The sequence below is a fragment of the Palaemon carinicauda genome, chromosome 7, assembly GCF_036898095.1.
Source record: "Palaemon carinicauda isolate YSFRI2023 chromosome 7, ASM3689809v2, whole genome shotgun sequence".
In the NCBI taxonomy this organism is placed as follows: domain Eukaryota; kingdom Metazoa; phylum Arthropoda; class Malacostraca; order Decapoda; family Palaemonidae; genus Palaemon; species Palaemon carinicauda.
The window spans coordinates 110,260,525-110,285,404 of NC_090731.1; the positions used below are offsets into that span (position 1 = coordinate 110,260,525).

The 24,880-nt window shown below is 38.4% G+C and overlaps 1 protein-coding gene across 5 annotated transcripts in view; it reads right to left on the reverse strand.

Moving 5' to 3' along the window:
• Rdl (Resistant to dieldrin) overlaps positions 1-24,880 on the reverse strand; it is a 1,076,482-nt gene that overhangs the window by 83,397 nt on the left and 968,205 nt on the right. The gene's annotated exons all lie outside the window — the stretch shown is intronic.

Sequence of the window (24,880 nt, forward strand, 5' to 3'; positions counted from 1 at the left end):
TGCATGAAAGGTTTCTGGCAACTAAGATTTAGTAGAACTTTAACCTCACATTTTTTGGTTCATTCTTATTCAATGAAATAAACATCAGATATTACCGAGTACACATATATGCAAATATGCACATACACACATACTCATCTAGTTATGCATATACGTGTTTACGTATATGAGAAATTATGTAGGTAGACCAATCATTAGTCACAATATAAATTCAAGTATACTGCATCTTCTCAAAACTTAGGGGAAGCGAAGATAAAACCTTTAGAGGATGGGGCTGTTGTTCATAAAGTCTATGCGTAATTCCTTTAATCAAGTATTAGGTTTACTTTGAGACATTAACTTAATTGATCAATAAACGGATTTTGAGCGAAGCGAAAAATCTATTTTTGGGTGAGATAGCCATGTCGTCCTGATGGAAGGTTCCTTTAAGTAGCTTCCTAGGGTATATTTGACTACAGTGATATTCCCAGAAAATTTACCTTTAGGTCTCCAAAATTCTAACTCCTGGCGCGAATATCCTTAAAGTTTCCTTTAAGGATATTGCATAATATCAGGGGACGTATATCTTGATATGACACATAGCAATCTTCACCCCGAATAGCGTTTTCGCTTTGAGAGGGAAAGTGGCAAAAATAGAAGGGGAGCTGTTATCAAGGTACCCTTCCTCCGTTACTACCTTGAGTATCTAGATGGCGCCATCTGCGCCGCCATGTTTATTCCTTGTAGCGTTGAGCAAGGTGCTACATATATAGTGGTTTCGGGAGGGATCCTGCCAAGGCCTTTTCATAGAAAGGAGGGCGGGTCCATCAGGACGACATGGCTATCTCACCCAAAAATAGATTTTTTGCTTCACTCAAAATCCATTTTTTAGGTTCAGGCCATGTTGTCCTGATGGAAGGTTACCAGAGCATTACTGTATCTGTGGATTTCCAAATGTGCCTTAACCTCAAGACAATATTTCCTTGGTCACTCAGACCTTAGAGACATATGACGTTACCGTTATACGTCATTACTTCTAATCATGAACTATGTTAGTGCTTCCTGCCCCCTGCAAGGAAGAGTCATACCAGACTCAGGAAAAGTCTCGAGGTTTGCATATCCCATATGTACAAACCTAGCAACAAAAGCCTGCAGTTCTCACTGTATACAAAGCCAGTTGAAGTTAGTATTCTTAATACGAACAAAGGTTTACATAAGCCACCATAGCATCCAGGGCATACAGGCTTAGCTGTATGCAACATCAGACAAGTTTGTATCCGTATAGGAACAAAGTATGCATAGGCAGAAAGAGGTTGTATTCATGTAAGAACAAAGTTAACTATATTGTTTTCATGTCAGTATGCAGATTATTAGGGAATAAATAAATAATGCTCATACATATCTTTATTTATTCAAATTTGGGGCAAAATAAGAGGCAAATACCAATCAATTATTTATTGGTAATCAATAAATAGTAATTCTACATACATTATATAGTAACGATAAAATGCTAGCGAATACAAAGAAACATAAAAATGCAGACGAGACCAGAAATACTTGTTTCACCTGAAAGGGAAGGATAATTAAAGCCACCAAACTGAAAATTTGATAAATTTTCTAATATGCATTTCTGTGAATGACTGTCTTTTCACAATGTGTAAAGAACACAAGGCACAAGTGTTAACTCTATGTTTCTTCACCTTTAATAACTGGAACAGTCCATAGTATCACCCTGGTGACACTTCACTTTACGTGTTGCACTGTAAGGTGTCAACACGTACACCCTATACATGACAGTCCCAATCAATTCACTGTTCCTCGCAGCGCTAAGCGATAGGTTTTAGCACACTACCTACCGCCACCACATACCTTTTCAACTCTTGCACTTACTTCGCGTAGTCTTTAAAGAACACTCTGGATGACTTCCATCCAGTATACGAGCAAAGACGCTCAAAATCCATGTATTGGAAGAAGTTCAATGATGAAGCAGTTTTTCTAGGATCGTGACCTGCGGGTGTACCGTCAGGATCCGCTCTGCGAATGAAGTAGGTGATCTTCGCCCTTAGTTGTTTTAGGGATTAGTTTAAGCCCGATGTTTCTCCTTTAAAGAGCTGTCCTCCCCTGAAGTCTGAAGTTCTACGAAGATAGACCTTTAGACACTACTGGATACAGCGAGACATCTTCCTTTAGAGGGCAGATTCTCCAGGGACCCCACCTTTTGGTAGGTAGCTCGTTCTTGGCGAGAAACGTTTGGTCAGGAAAGAGATTCAGTTCTCCCGCTTCTGTGAACTGAATATGGTCCTCATTCCGAGAAAGGGCCACTATTTCACTAACTGTGGCCCTCGAAGCTAGAGCAAACGAGAATATAACCTTTTGAGTCAGGTCTTTCAGAGAGCAGTCCTCATTGGTCACTGTTGAGGCAAAGTGTAAGACCTTATCCAAGGACCATGAGATGGGCTTCGGAGGTGCTGCAGGCCTAAGTCTAGCACAGGCCTTAGGGATCTTGTTAAAGATTTCATTGGATAAGTCAACTTGGAAGGCGTAAAGCAAAGGTCTAGTCAAGGCTGATTTACACGTTATCGTGTTGGCTGCTAAACCTTGTCCAAGAAGGTGAATAAAGAAGGATAAACAGAAATCTGTTGAGATTTCTTTTGTTCTTCTTGCCTTGACAAAAGCAACCCACTTCTTCCAAGACGACTCATATTGCCTTCTGGTAGATTTAGACTTATATTCTTCTAGGAAGTCTATACTGTCTTTCAAGACCCCAAACCTTTTATTAACTGCTTAGGAGAGAAAATCATGAGATGAAGGTCTTGGGTTTTCTGTGATGAAGCGAAGACAGTAGACTTCTGTACTTGTTGAGTCAGAACTGGGTCCGGCAGAGGGACCAGCCTCAGCTGCAATTCCAATACTAGAGGGAACCAATTGCTCGTCGGCCACTTGGGAGCCACTAGGGCTGCTGTTCCCTGAAAGGATCTCAGCTTGTTGAGGACCTTCAACAGAAGGTTGGTTGGAGGGAACAGGTAAATCCCAGTCTATCTGTTCCAGTCGAGGGACATGGGTTCACCGCTTCCGCTAGAGGGTCCTTGTAGGGGGCCACATAACGAGGTAGCTTCTTGTTGTCGCTCGTCGCGAAGAGGTCAATTTGCATTTCTGGGACTTGACTAAGATGAAGGAAAATGATCCTGTGTCTAGGGACCATTCTGACTCTATCGGCATGAGCCTGGATAGAGCGTCTGCCGTCACATTGCAGAACCCTTGAAGGTGAACTGCTGATAAGTGCCATCTCTTCTTTTCTGCCAAATGGAAGATGGCCAACATCACTTGGTTGATTTGAGGTGATCTCGAACCTTAACGATTCAAACATCTTACTATCACCTCGCTGTCCAGAATCAGTCTTATGTGGACTGAATGGTGAGGGGACAGTTTCCTCAGCATGAGGAAAACTGCCATGGCCTCCAAAATGTTGATGTGGAAGGTCTTGAATAGAGAGGACCAAGTCCCTTGGACTTTCCGTTGGTTAGAGTGACCTCCCCATCCCTCCTTTGATGCGTCCATGTGGATGATGATTGAAGGTAGAGGTGGTTGCAGAGGCACTGACCTCTTCCGGTTCTTGGCCTTCGACCATGGATTGAGAAGTGATCGCAGTCGAGTCGGTATCGGTCTTCTTAGATCTCTTCGAGCTTTTGATGCGTATCTTCTCCAGACTCCTGATGCATCTTTCAACTGTGCTCTTAGCACAGGGTCTGTCACTGATGCAAACTGAAGGGAGCCCAGCACTCTCTCCTGTTGGCGTCTTGATATCCTGTCGGATTTCAGTAGTGACTGTAAGTTCCAATGTATTCTAAGCCATTGAAACTCCTGAGCTGGAGATAGTCGAGACTTTTTGACGTTGATCTTGAATCCCAGATGTTGTAGGAACTGGATCACACCAGCCAATCGTCCAGGTAGGCTACCACCTGTACACCTTCTAGGCGTAGTTGTTGAACAAAGGGCATGGCTCTGAAGACGTATTTCTTCTTCTGTAGCCTGAATACTAGGTAGGAGGAAAGTTTGCGATTGATTGGAATATGTTAATAGGCATCTGCTATGTCTATGGAGACTGTGTACGGCCATTTTGGCAGCAGGATCCTTATGTGTTGAAGGGTCAGCATCCTGAACTTGTAGTTTTCTATGAACTTGTTGAGTGGTGGCAAGTCCAAAATGACTCTGAGTTTGTCTGAGTCCTTCTTGGGAACACAAAACAGCCTTCCTTGGAATTTGATGGACTTTACCCTCCTTATCACCCGTTTGCTCAAGAGTTCTAGGGTATATTCTTCCAGGACGGGCGTGGAGTGTTGGAAGAATTGAGGAAATGATGGTTGAACTGTCTTCCAGCTCCAACCTAGACCGTTCTTAATCAGGCTGTGGGCCCAGGGATCTAAGGTCAAGCGACCCCAAAATGATTGGAGTCTTCCTCCTACCGGAAGCATCTCATTGCTTCTGTTGTCCGGAGGACTTGCCTCCTTGACTGCGCTCTCCCCTACTCCCTCTTCCTCTTGAGGTGCGTCTAGAGGAACCTCTATTTGACCCTCTATGTTTATGGCGAAAGGTAGCGGTCTGCCTCTCATAGGTGGGGGTAAAGGCTGGTGACTGGGTCACCATCTGCTGGGGTACCATCTGGTAGGTGGGTTGGGGTTGTGCCACCATCTGGGGCACTGCGATCATTGGAAGTTGTTGCTGTTGTTGTCTGGCAGGGCTAGAGGGCAATCTTGGCCTCTTTGTTTTCCTTTTCGGTTGGGGACCCTCATCCGGGGAAGACTTCCTCTTAGCCGACATGCCCCACTTTTGGAAAAGATTCCTGTTCTCCTTGGCAGCCTTGTCGACTATTTCTTTGACCATTTCACTCGGGAAGAGGTCCTTTCCTCAGATATTGGAAGATATCAGCTTCCTGGGTTTGTGCTTCACGCAGCCGAAGTAAACACGAATTCCCTACATGCCCTTTTGGCCCTAACGAAGCCATATAGGTCATTTATCAGCGTTGCCAAGTTTGACTTGGCCACAACCATAAACATATCTGGGGATCTATGGTCACTTGCCATTGCCTCCAAGGTTATTTGGAGGGACAGAGATGCGGCAAGCCTTTCCTTTGTCTCTTGCTCTCTGCGCAAGAGAAAGTCAGACAACTTAGGGAGGTTTTCACTGAACTGGCGTCCAGCAATATCCGCCTCCGACTTCCCGACTGAGAAGGTAAGATGTATTTCCTTCCAGTCCTTGTGATCTGTAGGCAGAGCTAGGGATAAGGGTCTACACTCCTCAAGTGTAGGACAAGGTTTCCCAGCTTCTACTGCCTTCATCACTCCCTTGAACCCTTTTTCTGCAAAGGAAAAGGCCAGTGTAGCTAGAACAAGAAAAGAAGGGTGTTTCTTACTCAGGGCTGGCACTTTAGAGTTAGTGAAGCCCATGTCTTTCAAACTGCTAGCCATTAAAGCCTGAGCTTTTCCATGGTCAAGAACTATGACCTTTCGGTTCTGTCTCCTCCTTAGACACAGGTTCCGCCTTGAGATGGACGAAGCAATCTAGGTAAGAAACAAAGCTGGGCCAAAAGTCGACATCTTCAAAGAGGACGGCTCCCAGCTTCTCTGAAATAAATATCTTCCCGTTTGTGATCGGCATGTACTCTGCATGCCTCCAAGGGTTTACTTCAGAACATGAAGGAAGATCCTTCCTGATGAGTCTCTTGTGAGACCCGCGGGACGCTGCGAGATGGTGTATGTCCTTCCTCAATGTAGCTTCCCTTTCTTCATTCTGCTTCTGAAGATTCTCCATCATTGACATGAGGCTAGCCTGGGCTTTCCCCATTTCATCAGATGGAGGAGCAGAAGACGTAGAGGGCACTGGTTCTGGGGCTGGAACCGACGAAACGGACACCGATTCGACTTCATCCTCTTCGGTTTCAGGAGCCAAGGTAGACTACTCTTTCTGACCCTCCGCAAGAAGGTCCTTCTCGGTGTCTTCCGACACCTCTGACATCCTCTCACCTAGATGGATGTCCTTCATCGCATCCGACACATCCATATCTTGCGAAATCTGGACACAAGGGATCTCAGGGTGAGGCTGTGGTATGACGGCATCCGCAGATGACTTAGGGAACAGATAGGCTCGCATCTGCTCATTCGGAAGGTAAGGCCCTGTGGCGTTCTTCTAGACTCTGTTGTCTTGGGGTCATCAAAGGCCTCAGTAACCAAAGCTTTGCACACATGACATACCTGGGGGTCCCAATACTCCTGACGTTTCAGAAGACTCGCAGGCACTTAGGGTGGTCCTCCTGTAAAGAGAGGAAAACAAAATGAGTATATGGTAGTTCATCTTTCTTGATAAACTATATAAATATTATTATTAATATTTTGCATTTTATTGCATATAGCTTAGGATAGACAAGCTAGGAATGAATTAGGAAAGACACATACATGTGTTTCCTGTCCAGCCAATTGCTGTGACCTCCCTCAAAATTAAACGTAGGGTTATTCTATTCAGGAGGCCTATTGGAAGAGTTCTACCCTGTAAGGATAGATAATTGTAACTTAACACTGACTTCCAAAAGGTTTAATAATGAGGGTCATTTGTAACTGATCATCTATCAATGTATGGAAAGAAATTTCCTTTCCTTATATAGTATGGTCTCAACAATAGACTGCGCATGGACACACAGAGTATGTTGGAAATTTAACTACTGTATACTTTATACTATAGTTTTCTGTTTACAGTATGATCTATACTGCAAATATACTGGCTACTGTATAGTCATATACTGTAGTTCTAGCCGGCATGTTGCCGGCAAGGCTAGCACCTGGGGCACATTTCAGCCGTGGGATGGTGGCCGGCAGTCCGCCGGTTGCCGGCCAGTCGCCGGCTGTCGGCACACTAGTCCAGTCAACGTCTTGTCGGTCAGGGTAGTGGCCGGTAGCCTGAACCCGGCCGGCACTTGCCGGCCAAGCAAGTTGTGCCGGTGGCTCTCCAGCTGCCTTCGCACAAGTCCAGCCGGCACCTTGCCGGCTAGGGTAGTGGCCGGCAGCTGCCGGTTAGGTTAGTACCCGGCGGCACTAACAGATAGAGAGAGTGAAATAAGGAGTGAAGGATGATGTAAGAGCTCTTTCTTACTGCCTTCCTCCAGAATGAGGGTTCAAATGAAAGGGGAGAATATATTGTTCAAGCTTCCACCCATCCACAACCATTGCCGGTCTCTCCCGGCCACAGGTTTGTGAATGGCAGTCCAAGAGAGGACTGAAGAACACTCTACAGTAAAGGGATCCTCTGCCAGCAGCCGGCCCAGCTGGCACAGCTCTACCAGAGCCTTGTGTCCATAAGGGAAAGCTGAGCAACTAGGCCAGTACAAGCAGAAGCCCAAGCCGGCCCCACAACCTGCCGGCAAGCGATGAGATTGTAGGACGACGGCCAAAGGGTTGCGATGCGATGGCTATGGCATCACTAAAGGACGGAGGGGGAAGGGAAAAGGGTCCTGTATGGAGTGTGAAAGGAGCCGGCAGGGTTGCCGGTCCTACCACACCCTAAAGAAACTCTGTTTCAGTATCGGCGCCATCCTAGGCAGCCGGAGAATATCTATTCTCCAGCCAAGGGTCTGCCAATACAGTTAAGGGGTTGGCAGCAATCTTGCTGCCATTCCCTAACAAGAGAGAAACAGAGTTCCAGTGCCGGCGCCATCCTAGGCGGCAGAAGAATGTCTATTCTTCAGCCTAGGTCTGTAAGCACAGGACTAGTCTACTAGACAACAGGGAGAAGGTGGCAATATCATATAACCCCGTCAGGTACGGTCTAGGGAGGTCTAGCCTCCTATGCCGCCAGCGTAACCTGACAAGGGAATGACTATTCACCCTGCCGGCCAGCTTCTGGTACAAGACTATATACTCCGAGGTTCTGACCGAAACCCAAAACTTGCTATATGCGGTTAAGGGAAGGGACAGAAAAACCCTAGCCTAGTCCTGCCTGAATGACAACTCAAGGCACGACCAACTAGGGTTGTAGCCTAAGGTTACACTCAGAGGGAAGGAGGGATTACCCAAAAACCCCTCTGGAGACGAGTATTGCTTTATATAATAATTCTAGGAGATATCTATCTCTACCTGAATTGATAAAACGAAACACAAGGGTAATTAGGGCACATGTATGAAAGTATACTAAAGTCGCTAGGCTAGTAGCCCAGTGGCAGCGAGTATCGACTACCTTAATCACCGAAAATCTCTCGTGTACTATCTTAAAAGAGGAAAATTTGTATGCAATCAATATATCTCACATGTATAAATTGCCTAAATCGCTTCATTTAAAATTAATAACACTAGGAATGTCTATTATATCATGCATGAAGTAAACTAAAACTTCTAGGCTAGGAAGCCTAGCGTAAGCAAGGTTCGGTTACCTAAATCGCCGAAACTATTACGAATACTATCGGCATAATATAACTAACTCCTAGCAAAGAAGACTAAATAGCTATCTTTATTCATGCTATTTATACCAGGAAAGTCATTCTGGCTAACTAAATAACTCATGTGTTACGAACGACAGCGCCCATGACGCCTCCGGTTTAAGCAACAGCTCTTCCACTAAGTTTAACTTAATTTGACTTAATTTTCCTCTGAGGCAAGAGCTAAAATTTATAGAATGTAAAGATCAAATACTCAACTTTCCAGAGGCAGAAGAGGCTGGAGATTGCATGATAAATTTGAATAATCCAAAAGTAACGAGAGAGCAACCGGGAAAATCACCGAACAAGTTCGCTACAGATAAAGGAATAAACGTGGCGGCGACGATGGTGCCATCTATATACTCAAGGTAGTAATGGAGGAAGGGTACCTTGATAACGGCTCCCCTTCTATTTTTGCCACTTTCCCCCTCGAAGCGAAAACGCTATTCGGGGTGAAGATTGCTATGTGTCGTATCAAGATATACGTCCCCTGATATTATGCGATATCCTTAAAGGAAACTTTAAGGATATTCGCGCCAGGAGTTAGAATTCTGGAGACCTAAAGGTAAATTCTCTGGGAATATCACTGTAGTCAAATATACCCTAGGGAGCTACTTAAAGGAACCTTCCATCAGGACGTCATGGCCTGAGCCCAAAAATAATAGTAGTATACAGACAAAAGGAATGGTCAAATATGTAAAATCTCTTTTAAATAAATACCAAGCTAAAACTGACATAGTAACTTAAAAGTAATTACCACAATAGAGGATAACAGTTTTATAGATGATCCAAATAGGAACCATCATTTTCCATCCACCACCTACCAAACAGAGAGAGAGAGAGAGAGAGAGAGAGAGAGAGAGAGAGAGAGAGGTTATCTTGGTGCAAACGAATGTGAAATGTTCGTCGTATTGACCAATGCTCAAGGACAATCTCAAATATTCAAATATTTGAAATTCCATTATAAAGACATATCTAAAAAGAAAAAAAATCGTAGCAGATTTACATATTTCATTTTGAAGAATCATAAATAGAAAGTGAGTAATTCTACCAGACTCAAAATAAGGTAAACAGTGACCTTGCTAGCAAGACGGGGCCGCAGCTAATTACCATTATTTAGTCTGATAGACTCGGAAATGGATGTGAGGGAAGGGAATGGGGGTTGGGCTGGTAGGGGTACGGGTAGGGGTAGTGGTAGGGTTCACTCCGTTTACAGTGAATATCTATTTGGTGGAGATTTAATGTGGAATTCGTATCGATAAGGAATCGCCCAAAAGCCGCGAGAGAGGATCTCCCTTCTACTTATCATAGCATTAAGTAAAGATAATTTGATCGGTTTTATATGACGCTTTGGTCCGGTATACTTAGCCTAATCACATTCATTGTAAGAGCTATCTAAAAGAACATTGTCACTTTACCCGTATGCATAATACAGAGAAAAAATAATTGTAACAGAAACGGACCCTTTATCAATATTGTATTGTTACGAAATGGCTACTGAAGATTGCCCTCTTATATCTATTGAAATGTCCAAAATCGAGATAAACATATTGTTTCTGTAGTTGTTAATATACAATGTAAGTGGAAAAAATAACAGAAAGTCCCATCCCAGTCATTTCGATATGAAGAATCACACAAATAATCTTCGGCTACTCAGTAACTACCTTAGATAGTTTTTTTTTCTGATCAATATTAGTTGGTATTGGGCAAAACCCTGTTATCCAAGGGGATCAGAGCAAAAATATAAAGAAAAGAAAAAACCAAGGATAGTATAATCGAATAACCGATCATGAATGAGTATTTCACTCATGATAAAATGTAGGAGACATAAATTTAGAGTTTGAATTATGAACTGAGTTGTCTGTATGTTTATATAAAATGACCCAGAATTTTTAGGTGTATGGTTAAAATTCTCCAAATAAGCGAAAAGAAACCACATTTTTTTTTACCCGAACTTTCAATGGTAAGTCTGGCCATCGAAATTTTTAGATTATATTTCAATGCAAGTTACATTTGCAAGCCTTTAACACACTACATTTTTGCTTAGTAAAAACCTAATAAGGTGGCAGTTTGGCTAAGTCATTTTGTAGTAAAGAAGTCGAATGATATTTCATCTCCAGTAAGAAATAAGGATGAAGTTAATGTACTTGTCCCATTCCTCTCCCAAATCCCTTACATTATACATCCAGTTAAATAATTCCAGTGAGACGACAGTTCCTTGTACGACGAGTACAAAATAGAATAAAAAATAACGTGTAAAGATGTATAAAGAGGCCTACTTTCTAGTTTGAAACACCCAAAATCAGGAGGAATGTCCAATTCTGGGTTTTAAGAGTAGACGGGGATCAAATGTTTACATGCACAAGCACGAAGGTAGGTTTAACTCCTGTTTTGAAAGTAGGCGTGAGGATTAAAAAGTGACCCGCACAAGTGCATATACATTTTTAATTCCTTATTTGGAAATAGAACAGATGATAAAATGGTAAGACGTATAACCAAATAGGCGGTTTAAAGTGTAAGTAAATTAAATGATTAACAGTAATATGTACATACAGATAGAAGCAGGTTGGCCAGGGCAATACCCACCCGTTGAGATACTACCACTAGAGAGTTCTTGGGTACTTTGACTAGCCAGACATTAGTATATTGGATCCCTCTCTCTGACTACGGCTTATTTTTCCTTTGTTTACACATACACCGAATAATATGACCTATTCTTATTATATTCTCTTTTGCCATCATACACCTGGCAACACCAAGATTACCAAACAATTCTTCTTTGCTTAAGGGGTTAACTATTCCACTGTAATTGTTCAGTGGCTACTTTCCTCTTAGTATGGGTAAACGAGACTCTTTATAGGTAGTAGGTTGGCCAGGACACCAGCCACCCGTTGAGATACTACCACTACAGAGTTATCAGTCCTTTGACTGGGCAGACAGTACTACACTGGATCCTTCTCTCTGGTTACGGTTCATTTTCCTTTTGCCTACACATACACCGAATAGTCTGGCCTATTCTTTATATATTCTCCTCTGTCCTCATGCACCTGACAACACTGAGATCACTAAATAATTCTTCTTCACCTAAGGGGTTACTGTACTGTAATTGTTCAGGGGCCACTTTCCTCTTGGTAAGGGTAGAAGAGACTCTTTAGCTATGGTAAGCAGCTCTTCTGGGAGAAGGACACTCTAAAATCAAACCATTGTTCTCTAGTCTTAGGTAGTGCCATAGCTTCTGTACCATGGTCTTCCACTGTCTTTGGTTAGAGATATTTTGCTTAAGGGTACGCTTGGGCACGCCATTATATCTAATATCTCTTCCTCTTGTTTTATTAATGTTTTGATAGTTTTTATAAGAAATATTAATTTTAATATGGTAACTGTTCTTAAAATATTTTATTTTCCCTTCTTTCCTTTCCTCACTGGGCTATTTTCCCTGTTGGAGCCCCTGTGCTTATAGCATCCTGCTTTTCCAACTAGGGTTGTAGCTTGGCAAGTAATAATAATAATAATAGCTATTGTAAGCAGCTCTTCTAAAAGAAGGACACTCCAAAATCAAACCATTGTTCTATAGGGGTAGTGACATAACCTGTGTAAAAATGGTTTTCCACTGTCTTGAGTTAGAGTTCTCTTGCTTGAGGATACACCCGGGAACTCTATTCCATTTTATTTCTCATCCTCTTGTTTTTTTTTTAAGTTTTTATAGTGTGTATATGAAAGATCTATTTTAATGTTGTTACTATCCTTAAAATGTTATTCTAATTGATCATTGCTTCTCTTGTAGTTTATTTATTTCCTTATTTCGTTTCCTATCTGGGCTATTTTTCCCTGTTGGAGTCCTCGGGGTTATATGATCCTACTTTTCCTAATACAGTTATAGCTTATCTTGTAATAATAATAATAATAATAATAATAATAATAATAATAATAATAATAATAATAATAATAATAATGCTTAATCACTGGTTTGAAAGTATACCATATGATTATAAGGTAACACATAAATACATAGATTTAATTTTTGAATTGAAAATAGACTTGAAGATTTAAAGATAATAATATAAAATGACAGGTTTACTTTTTTGTTTCAAAAGTGAACTACATTATCCAGCCATACCATCACACAACTGAACTGATAGGTTCAATTCTTGGTTTGCACATAGGCCGGATGATTAAATAATAGCAAGGAAAAATTTGTGATGGAGGTCTTATTTTTGGATTGAAAGTAGACACGATTATTAAATAATAACACCAAGAAACACGTGGGTACGTTTAATTCCTGATTTGAAAATAGACTAGATGATTGAACAGTAACTCCCCGGAACATATAATTAGTTTTAATTCCTGTTTTGAAAGTAGACCACTTCTTTAAAAGGAAACATATAAGAAAATGTAGGGAGATTCAATTTAGGGTTTAAATGTAAACTAAATGATTAAATTTATGAACATATCAAACACATAGGGGTGTTTAATTTCTACTCTGAAAACTAATCAGAGCATTATATACTAATACAATTGCACATAGAAGGATATTTATTTCGAGGCTTGGAAGTAGATGAGAGGATTAAACAACAATACAGCTCAAACGTAGGATGGCCTATCTTTTATGCAAAGCAAGCTACACCATTCGATTAAATGCTAACACACATCGGTACATAGAGTGTCTTGATTCCTTTGATGATTGTATATTTGATGTTTAACCAGTAACCTGTAGAAACACACATGTAGGTAGCTCACGGCTTGGGTGTAGAACAGAGGAATAAATAATAACCTCCATAAATATGAAGGAAATACTAATATGTCTTTTGAAAGTAATGTAAATAATTAACCGTAACACAGACAAACATACGGGTAAGTTTGACCTATGGTTTGAAAGGGGACCACATGATGATACAGTAATACCCACAAACATGTACGGAGGTTTAATTTCTGCTTAGAAAGGAGACCAGATGATTAAGCAGTGAGACCCACAAATATATTGGGAGGTTTAATTTCTGCTTAGAAAGGAGACCAGATGATTAAGCAGTGGGACCCACAAACATATAGGGAGGTTTAATTTCTGCTTAGAAAGGAGACCAGATGATTAAGCAGTGAGACCCACAAACATATAGGGAGGTTTAATTTCTGATTAGAAAGTAGATCATAAAATTAAGCACCCACATACATGTACGGATGGTCAATTTCTTCTTAGAAAGGACACTAGATGATTAAGCAGTAACACCCACAAACATGTTTGGAGGTTTAATTTGTTCTTAGAGAGCAGACCAGATGATTAAACAGTAACACAGACATACATGTGGGAAGGTTCATTTTTTTTCATAGAAAGGAGACCACATGATTAAACAGTAACACCCACAAATATGTGGAGAGGTTTAATTTATGCTTAGAAGGAGACCTGATTAAGCTGTAACATCCAGAAATATGAAGTGAGGTTTAATTTATGCTTAGAATGCAGACCAGAGGATTAAAAAGTATCACCTACATATGTAATGTGTGTAAAATTACATGATTAAATCCATGACCCAAGAGGTCAATGTAGAAGTTAGGAGGAGTGTGAGAACGCCAAAAGTCATAAGCAGGATGCGAAAGTCAAGACCAAGCCAACCATTTGCAATGTAACATTTTCCATGAAGAGTAAACACAAAACAAACCGTGAGAAGAGTTGTGTCTGACTGGATACAGGTGCCTTCCTGTATTGATGTTGTGTTTACATTTGTCATTAAATGCTGAGATAACTAACTATACGTTATCATCAATATTGATATTTTAGTTAGTTCTTGTCAATTGCTCATACAGAATGGTCATCCGACCAAACCATCTATACTCCTGTGATGGAGATGTTAATAAACTGTTTTAAAATTAACTTACTTAGATTTATTCAGAAGAAGTAACCTACAAGTCTAAAATACATAACACATTGAAGAGACATTTGATTGGAACCATAATGTGTGTTTATAACAGTACCACACCAACAATTGGTGGCAGCGTTTAAACTAAATCAACTTTAGTAACAAGAGAATCAACAGTAATGAATCTACAATTTTGACGAAGTATCTACGTCCACCGAAGAAATGAACACATTGAATATCAACTATAAATGTTATACAAACTGAGGAACTGGATCTTCAATCAACATCTTAAGAAAACGAAGGACTGACATTCAACGTTTATTAAACATTCAAGAATCATATCCAAGAAACACTACGTTCAACATTACAACGGGAAATCGGACCGAAAACATTCACCCAAACGGTTAAACTCTCGCAAACCAATGAGAGAGAGAGGAAATGACGACATCGCCCTTCACCCATAAAAACTCAAGCTAAGTACATTTCTTTATTCATTTCAGTTTTAGACAGTGAAGTGTTGTTATCACGAGTCGATCGTCCATTATTGCTGGGGTGAGATGTTTGCTAATCTTCATTTTTTCTTTCATTAAAGGAAACTGTATTCAACTTCGAATTCTCGTCTAGAATTTTTTTTTTCTCTGTGCTAATTCCGTTTTCCTTCAGAAGTTCTCGGGAAATATCTTTATATTAGTATCATTGTATTGGGGGATTATGTTATAATCTTTATTGAATAGTGTTTATGCGTTTACGCAGTGGACGTCTGTATTCATATAGAGATTTTGATAAGATTGCAAGGAATCGAAGAGATAAAAAACAAGTTAAAGTAAACATGACACCTCCTGTGAGTCCAAGTAACCCCACCCCCGACCCTAGTAACCCCATCCCCGCTCCCATAGTTATGTTAGTAAATGCGCGATCAGCTATCCTTCCTTTTCAAGGTCGACGTCAATGGGTTCTTACCTCAGAATGTCGAGTCGTGGATTTCTTCCGGCGACGCCCATTTAAATGCTGAACAAATTATAGACCCATTTGTACAATTACAAGAAGCTAAAAGTTTCATAGACTTTTCTGAAGGAGATGCGAGTGTGTACTTGAGGGGAGTTTCATTTCAAGAGGCAGTTACATGGGACGATTTCAAAGTTAGGCTACGTGCGGTCTATGGCGGTGAGGAAGCCTTAGATGTAGTTTTATCATTAAGAAATACACTTGATCAAGCCACTATGACTAGGCTTAATGTTATAGAGAGAGCAACTCTCATTGCCGATAGGGTAAACGAGTATCAAGATATTTTAGGTAATTCCACTTGGGTTACTAGAGATAACATCTCCATGAAAGATTTCTTACGATTAATGTATTCAACTTGCATGACACTTATGTTGCCAGAAGCTTTAGTGCGGTGTTTTGATAAAAAGTTAATGCCAGCAAGTACAGAATTGGACGTATATAAACAGATAAAGAAAAACATGTCTATGTGTACTGATCTTCATCCCTTGTTTACATAAGTTTTTGCAAAAAATTAAACAAAGCCGCAACAAGTAAATGTAGTTAATAATAGTCAAGTTGCAGGAATGACGTGTTATAATTGCAAACGTCAAGGTCACTTGATTGCAGACTGCAGAACGAGATTCTGTTCGTCACATAATAGTTCAACTCATTCATATAGTCGATGCTACTCATGTAATCAACAACAGAATCCTAGAAATACACAGTCAATTCCACAGTCAATTCCACAGTCAGTTCCCTATGGAAATAAAAAGAAGAATCCTCAGTTCAATAAGAAGAAACCGCCAAACGTCAATGCAGTTCAGAATCAAAAACAAACAAACAGTTCTTCAAATAACTCTGATCCTGGGCCGTCTAGCCAGAACTCGCAAGGTCAGACTAATTTTCAGAATGTGCAGAGCAAAGCAAATACCACATAATTAACTCCAGTGGGGAAGAGAGTGATGTTGGGTCATTCAAATCAACATCAGCAGTGTTAAATAATCCATTTAATGTTTTATCAGATCATTGTGAGGCAATAGATTTTCCTATGAAACACACGACCGAATCAAATAAATCAGTGCATGCTCCCGTAGATTTGCAACAAATTCACACAATAATAAGCCAAAATGAGTTATGACCAACATTATATGCTGTAAATTTAGAACACCGATCCTTTACATTATTTTTTGACTCTGGTAGTCCACGTAATATCATGGATTTGAGGACACATTATTTGTTGTTTTTGAACTTCCCTATAGAGAAGTCCGGAGTAAGGCTCTCGGGTATAGGAAATAATGAATTAATGTAATAGGCGTAACTCATGTTCAGTACAAGGTCGGTAAGTTCATGTTTGCCGATACCTTTGTTGTTGTACAAAAAATTGATATGTATCCAGCTGTAATTATAGGATACCCGTCTATGGGCAATCAAAACATTATCTTAGCCCCTGCTAAGCACGGCGTGTATATCAAAGGAAAATTCTATAAGTCTTCTAATACCTTAAAATCCGTTTTGGATAAAAAGGAGACGACAAATAAAACAGTAACGTACGTTGAAGAACCAATAACTTGTCTCATTAATAAAGAAATAATATACGCGACCCAACAGAATTCTCGTTCACCCGTAATATCATCTTGCACGCAATCTATCGAGCCGAACGTACCTTCGAATTTAATAGTGCAAGTAAAGAAAACGTTACCGGGATCTGAAATATTAATCCTTTCCGACACTTTGAAAACTAACGGATTGTCCGTCACACAAGCTATTTATATAGTAGGCTCACAACAACAATGTAATATTGAAGTCTGTAATCATTTAAATACCACTTTAGTAATTCACAAAAATCAACATATCTTGGATGTAGAAGTTTATAAACATCGTATTCTTACCGTCGCTGAAATCAATCACGCTCAATCAGTTGTGGATGAATCCCTTTTGCAATCTATTAAAAATAAAATCAATAAAGACATTCAAGAAGAAGTTCATCAGAAATTTTTTGGACTTTTAACCGAATATCAAGATGTTTTTTTCCACTACGGATGGATCCTTAGGAAAAACAGATATTATCGAACATAAAATAAGGTTAAAGGACAAGCAAAAAATTATCTATGTACCCTCGCACAGACTCCCTATGAAATTCCAGAATGAGATAAATGATGAAGTAGGTAAAATGCTAGAAAAAGGAGTCATTAGGAAATCGTACAGCCCTTATAATTTTCCATTAATAGTTGTACCGAAAAAAGATTGAACATGGCGTATCTGCGTAGATTTCCGTCGCTTGAATGAGGAAACGATCCCTGATCGATTCCCAGTGCCATGTACTGACGATATTTTATCTTTGTTAGGTCAGAATAAATATTTTACCAGTTTGGACTTACTTAAAGGCTTTCACCAGATATCATTAGAAGAAAATAGTATCCCATACACTGCCTTCAGCACAGCCAGGGGACATTATGAATTTTTACGTATGCCTTTTGGTTTACGTTGTGCTCCCATAACATTTACTAGAATGATTAACATAGTGTTTGGAGACTTGCTAGGGGATATATTGCATGCCTATATGGACGACCTTGTAATCTTTTCCAATACCTTAGAAGAATATCTACGTAAACTAGAACTAGTACTACAGAAACTAAGACAACATAACTTAAGGGCAAAGATTAGTAAGTGTGAATATTTCAAAACAGAATTGGTCTATTTGGGTTTTACGGTGTCTAGCCAAGGTCTTAAAGTAGTCCACGATAAGGTGTCGGCTATCCGTAACTTTCCGATACCTACTAATGTTAAGGGAATACAGCAATTTCTGGGGTGTAGTGGATATTACAGGCGTTTTATACGCAATTATTCAATAATAGCCGCTCCCCTAACTGATCTTACGAAGAAGGGCGTAGATTTCATATGGTCTGAGCAGCATCAACAGGCGTTTAATACCTTAAAAGATGAACTGTGTAGTTCTCCTATCTTAAAATTTCCTGACTTCGGTAAGGAATTCTTCTTTGCAACAGACGCTTCAGACTTAGGAGTAGGAGGGGTATTGCTTCAGCAATATGAAAAACAGTTTTTCCTGCTAGCTTTTTATTCACGAAAACTAAGAACTTCCGAAAGTAAGTATGCAGTAATAGACAAGGAAGTACTAGCTATCGTTAATTCACTAGTGCATAATATACGGTTATCCCGTCAAGGTTCTTACTGATCATAAACCCCTAACCGACTTTTTTAAAGGCTTTAGTCACAGCCCCAAATGAACTCGGTGGCATTTGATCATCCAAGATTTTAGCGCGAGAATCGGGTATTTACCTGGGAAAGCAAATATCATTGCTGATGCATTATCATGCAACCCCTTGTCATCTTGTACGGAGCCATTATCTGAATTAATAGATATATCAACATCCATGCCTATTGTTAAAACTGTATCTGAACAAGAAGATCTGGGCTGGAGCGCTGAATTATTACAGACTGAGCAAAGAAAAGATCAGAAATTAGAAAAAAATATAAATGCTTTGGAAGGAAATCGTAAGGAAAAGGAATATATAAAGTATATGCAGCAGAATTATATAATCAAAGACATTATTCTGTGTAGATCTGTGACAAGGAAAACCCGCAATACACCACATGTGACTAACGACCAGGTAGTGGTACCAATCTCACTTATATCCACTGTCCTAAATTGGTTGCATGCAAATTCATTGCATGGACACCCGGAGTTCTCCATAATGTCACAGAAAGCCAAATCATTGTTTTATTGGCATACGATGCTTACAGATATAAAAAAACACATAGCTAATTGTTGCACTTGTCAGGAAAACAAAGGGCACACGAAAACACCTGTCAGCCTAGGGGCTTATACCGTGCCCAATCAACCCTTTGAAAGGATACATTTAGATTTATTAACAGGATTTTACGAGTCAGACAGAGGAAATAAGCACCTCTTAGTAATTGTAGATGCTTTGACTCGATAAACAGAACTGATAGTGCTTAGAACTAAAACTGCGATTGAATGCGCTAGGAAGTTTTATGAGTGTTACATTTGTAAACATGGAATTCCACATATGATAATCTCAGACTCGGGTGGAGAATTTAATAATCATTTCCTTACCTCATTATGTGAATTCCTTAGCATAAAGAAAATCAATACCCTGATCTATCACCCAGAGTCGAATGGGCTAGTGGAAAGAGCGAATAGGAATGTTTTAAACATATTAATATTAACACTAGGGGGATCAGACCCCAACTGGGATATTGCAATACCTGCGGTACTAAGTACTCTGAATCATTCATATCATATATCAATTAAAATGTCGCCGCACGAGGCATTGTATGGTACCCCAGTTAGAACGCCTTTCCATGTATTAACGCCTACAACTAATTTATCAAATCCTTTAAAAGAATGTATAGATGCAAGCAAAAGTCGTTTTGATATCCTTCGAAAGAATTTAGAAGAATCACAAATCATAATGAAAAGGAATCATGATAAAATAGCGAAGCCAAATAAAACATATAGCGTGGGTGATAATGTATACATACAGGTAAATGTACGTAAAGGACTCAATTATAAACTAACACCTAAGTTTGAAGGCCCATTTAGAATTTTGGAAACATTAACGGCCAATAGATTTAGAGTTCAAAATGTATCCCAACCCACTGATGAGAGAATTGTACCATTGGCTCACATAAGAAATTAAAATAAGAGAGAAGGAAGTGAGGGAATTTTTTTTTTACTTTTTATCTATGAAACTTATATGTTAGAATTTTTTTCTTCTTAATACAGGAGTAATTACATATATTTTTCTCATTACAGGTTTCCAAGAGGAAGTTTTTATTGTTAGGAGTGATATTGTTCGCTCAGACATTTTTCTCGTGTGGGAAGAGCTCTAAAACTAAAAGTATAGATTTTAAATATGGCACTATAGTAGAGAGAACAGAAGACGTTTTTATTACATCAAGTAACATAGTTATAGAAGTACGCATGCAAGCAATTTTTCTCCCAGAGAATGACGTCACTAGCTTAAAGAGCGCCATTTCAAGGTTTGCTGCTTCATTAAATGAAATGCATAGAAGACACTTTCCTTTTAATACAGAGAGTTCGCTTGCACTGACACTAAAAGTTGCAGAGATGCTATCCGACGACTTGCAAAATAAGACTTACGAGGCAGAATCTTTGGCTCGTGACCTTTTGATGTGGACAGTAATACACACTAACCTTGAAAAACGTAACCCGTTTATTTTTGCTGCACTAAATATCTTTGGATCTGTTGCAAGTTAAGGCTTAGGGATTTCAAATCGTCTTAAGATTAGTAATCAAAATAAGAAAATTGAGTTTTTGACTCATGAAAATGAATTAATTTTATCAGAACTAAGGAATCAGTTAACTTCAGTCAATCAAATTATGAATTTGGTGAAAGAACATTCTAGTAATAGCAGTCAGATTATGGAAGTACAAGACTTGTTGGCAAAGTTAACGTATTATAATTCCAAAATAGATCATATCCATAATAAAATTGCACATTTCATTGAGAAATCAAAAGACTATGTGGAAGCTATTACTTTAGAGACCAAAGGTGTTCTGTCACCGCATTTGTTGCCGATAAGAGACGTAACGTTAATTGTGGAGAACGGACGGGAGAAATTAGATTATATTCCTTTGTTAGACGCACGTAGGTTAGAATTTTATTACAGCCTAATTACAGTAAGCGTTGAAAATTACAGGATTATGATTACAGTTCTCTTTGATTCTTCCGATGCCTGGCAATCATACAGGATATCACCATTTCCGACTTTCATGACGAATAACTCAAGCCCAGTAATATCCAGTTTGACAGGACACGTATTGATTTCCCCGGACAAGGAAACATATACGATCATTAAAGACTTAAATAAATTAACTCACTGTTCAGACGCAATGAATAAAAAAATATGCACAACTGACTCCTTTGAATTCCATAAAAAATCAATGGATTCATGCGAGTTAGGTATAGTGCTAAACGGTGCTCTCTCCCATACACATGAAAATTGTCTGAAATAACTATCCCTTTGACGATAATAAGTTCAATTGCAGACTGAAAAACGGCTCGTGGATATGATTCGACAAGGCCAGCTTCAATGTATTATGCCCGGACGGATCCACGTCCTATTCCCAAATCTTCGTTGCAGCAGATAGTTGCATCGGTACGTCCACGAATTACACGGTCCGAGGAATTAACACTATCATCAGAGAACGGGCCTACTTCGCGAATTTCACGTGGTCCACTACAATCCCATCTTTACCTCTCCCATACAACGCACGAGTGGCGAAGCGGTTGATGAAATTAACCGAGATGGACCACCCGTCACCGACTTATGCAGATCTTCGTTTCTACGTGTTAATAGCAGCAATCAGCGTTACGGTGATGATATTTATTGCCGTTAACATCTTTGTTTGGCGTAGGTTATGGAAAAGTAAGCTGGAGCTCAAACAGAACGTTTTGCCATGTCCAGACAACACTCCTGATTGTTTTTTGAAAAAAATTCAATTTAGAGCCGTTTGAAATTGGCCCCTTCATTCGCTCAAAGGAGTAAAATTGTTTGGAATAGTGTTGTGCACGAAAAGCGATCAGTACGTTAGTAATATGTAGTTGAAGAGACTCTAGAACATTTGCATTTTAAAAACATTTTAAAAACATTTTAAAAAACATTTTAAAAACATTTAAAAAATAAATCATTTTTTTGGGCACCTAATACAATATATAAGCCCTAAATGTTAAAATAAAGAATCTATGGGCATCTAATAAAATATATAAGCCCTATATATAAATATATATACGAAACCGTGGTGCGTGTACGTACCAGGAATTTTTGTTTGTGCACTAAACTTATATCTTTACCAAGGTAACAAATATACTTATTAGTTACCGTATTATAATAATCTGTATTTTTTACAACGGTGACAACTATTCTTTACAAGTTACCGAATCATATGTACATCAGTATTTTTTTTTTGGTACCATATAACCATTTGCTAGCAATGTACCATATATATGATCTGCATTTTCCATGCATTTTTCTTTGTTTTTGACATTATCTGTTAGGTTTGTATTTTTTTTAAATGTACCTATTTGAACATTCATCCTTAATCATTTGTTTATGGCTAAAGTTAAAATATATATATATATATATATATATATATATATATATATATATATATATATATATATATATATATGTATATATATATATATATATATATATATATATATATATATATATATATATATATATATATATATACATATATATATATATATATATATATATATATATATATATATATATATATATATATATATATATATATATATATATATATATATACATACATACATATATATATATATATATATATATATATATATATATATATATATATATATATATATATATATATATATATATATATATATATATATCCAGTCACACTCCTAGTAAACATATTTTTAACGTATTGTTATATGTTCAATTAATTGAAGGTAGCTGTCCAAGCTAATGTAATGTGTGTAAAATTACATGATTAAATCCATGACCCAAGAGGTCAATGTAGAAGTTAGGAGGAGTGTGAGAACGCCAAGTTAGTCATAAGCAGGATGCGAAAGTCAAGACCAAGCCAACCATTTGCAATGTAACATTTTCCATGAAGAGTAAACACAAAACAAACCGTGAGAAGAGTTGTGTCTGACCGGATACAGGTGCCTTCCTGTATTAATGTTGTGTTTACATTTGTCATTAAATGCTGAGATAACTAACTATACGTTATCATCAATATTGATATTTTAGTTAGTTCTTGTCAATTGCTCATACGGAATGGTCATCCGACCAAACCATCTATACTCCTGTGATGGAGATGTTAATAAACTGTTTTAAAGTTAACTTACTTAGATTTATTCAGAAGAAGTAACCTACAAGTCTAAAATACATAACACATTAAAGAGACGTTTGATTGGAACCATAATGTGTGTTTATAACAGTACCACACCAACACATACATGTAGGGAGGTTTAACTTCTGCTTAGAAATGAGACCAGATGATAAGGCAGTAAGACAAACAATTATGCAGGATGCAGGGAGGTTTAATTTCTTGTTAGAAAGAAGACCAGACGATTAAGCAGTAACACCACAATCATGTAGGGAGATTTCATTTCTGCTTAGAAAGCAGACCAGATGATTAGGGAGTAACACCCACCAACTAGTAGGGAGGTCTAATTTCTGCTTAAAAAGGAAACCAGATGATTAAGCAGTAACACTCAAACACAAATTGGGAGGTTTAATTTCTTCTTAAAGAGGAGATCAGGTAATTTAACAATAAAACCAACAAATATATAGCGAGGTTTAATTTATGCTTAGAAAAAAGACTAGATGATCAAGCAGTTACACCCCAAAACATGTAGAAAGGTTTAATTTATGCCTAGAAAAAAGACTAGATGATCAAGCAGTTACACCCCAAAACATGTAGAAAGGTTCAATTTATGCTTAGAAAAAAGACTAGATGATCAAGCAGTTACACCCCAAAACATGTAGAAAGGTTTAATTTATGCCTAGAAAAAAGACTAGATGATCAAGCAGTTACACCCCAAAACATGTAGAAAGGTTTAATTTATGCTTAAAAAAAAGACTCGACGATCAAGCAGTTACACCCCAAAACATGTAAAAAGGTTTCATTTATGCTTAGAAAAGACCAGATGATCAAACAGTTACACCACAAAACATGTAGAAAGGTTTAATTTATGCTTAGAAAAAAAGAATAGATGATCAAGCAGTTACACCCCAAAACATGTAGAAAGGTTTAATTTATATTTAGAAAAAAAAAGACTAGATGATCAAGCAGTTACACCCCAAAACATGTACAAAGGTTTAATTTATGCCTAGAAAAAAAAATAGATGATCAAGCAGTTACACCCCAAAACATGTAGAAAGGTTTAATTTATATTTAGAAAAAAAAGACTAGATGATCTAGCAGTTACACCCCAAAACATATAGAAAGGTTTAATTTATGCTTAGAAAAAAAGACTAGATGATCTAGCAGTTACACCCCAAAACATGTAGAAAGGTTTAATTTATGCTTAGAAAAAAGACTAGATGATCAAGCAGTTACACCCCAAAACATGTAGGAAGGTTTAATTTATATTTAGAAAAAAAGACTAGATGATCTAGCAGTTACACCCCAAAACATGTAGAAAGGTTTAATTTATGCTTAGAAAAAAAGACTAGATGATCTAGCAGTTACACCCCAAAACATGTAGAAAGGTTTAATTTATGCTTAGAAAAAAGACTAGATAATCAAGCAGTTACACCCCAAAACATGTAGAAAGGTTTAATTTATGCTTGGAAAAAAAGACTAGATGATCTAGCAGTTACACCCCAAAAAATGTAGAAAGGTTTAATTTATGCTTAGAAAAAAGACTAGATGATCAAGCAGTTACACCCCAAAACATGTAGAAAGGTTTAATTTATATTTAGAAAAAAAAGACTAGATGATCTAGCAGTTACACCCCAAAACATGTAGAAAGGTTTAATTTATGCTTAGAAAAAAAGACTAGATGATCTAGCAGTTACACCCCAAAACATGTAGAAAGGTTTAATT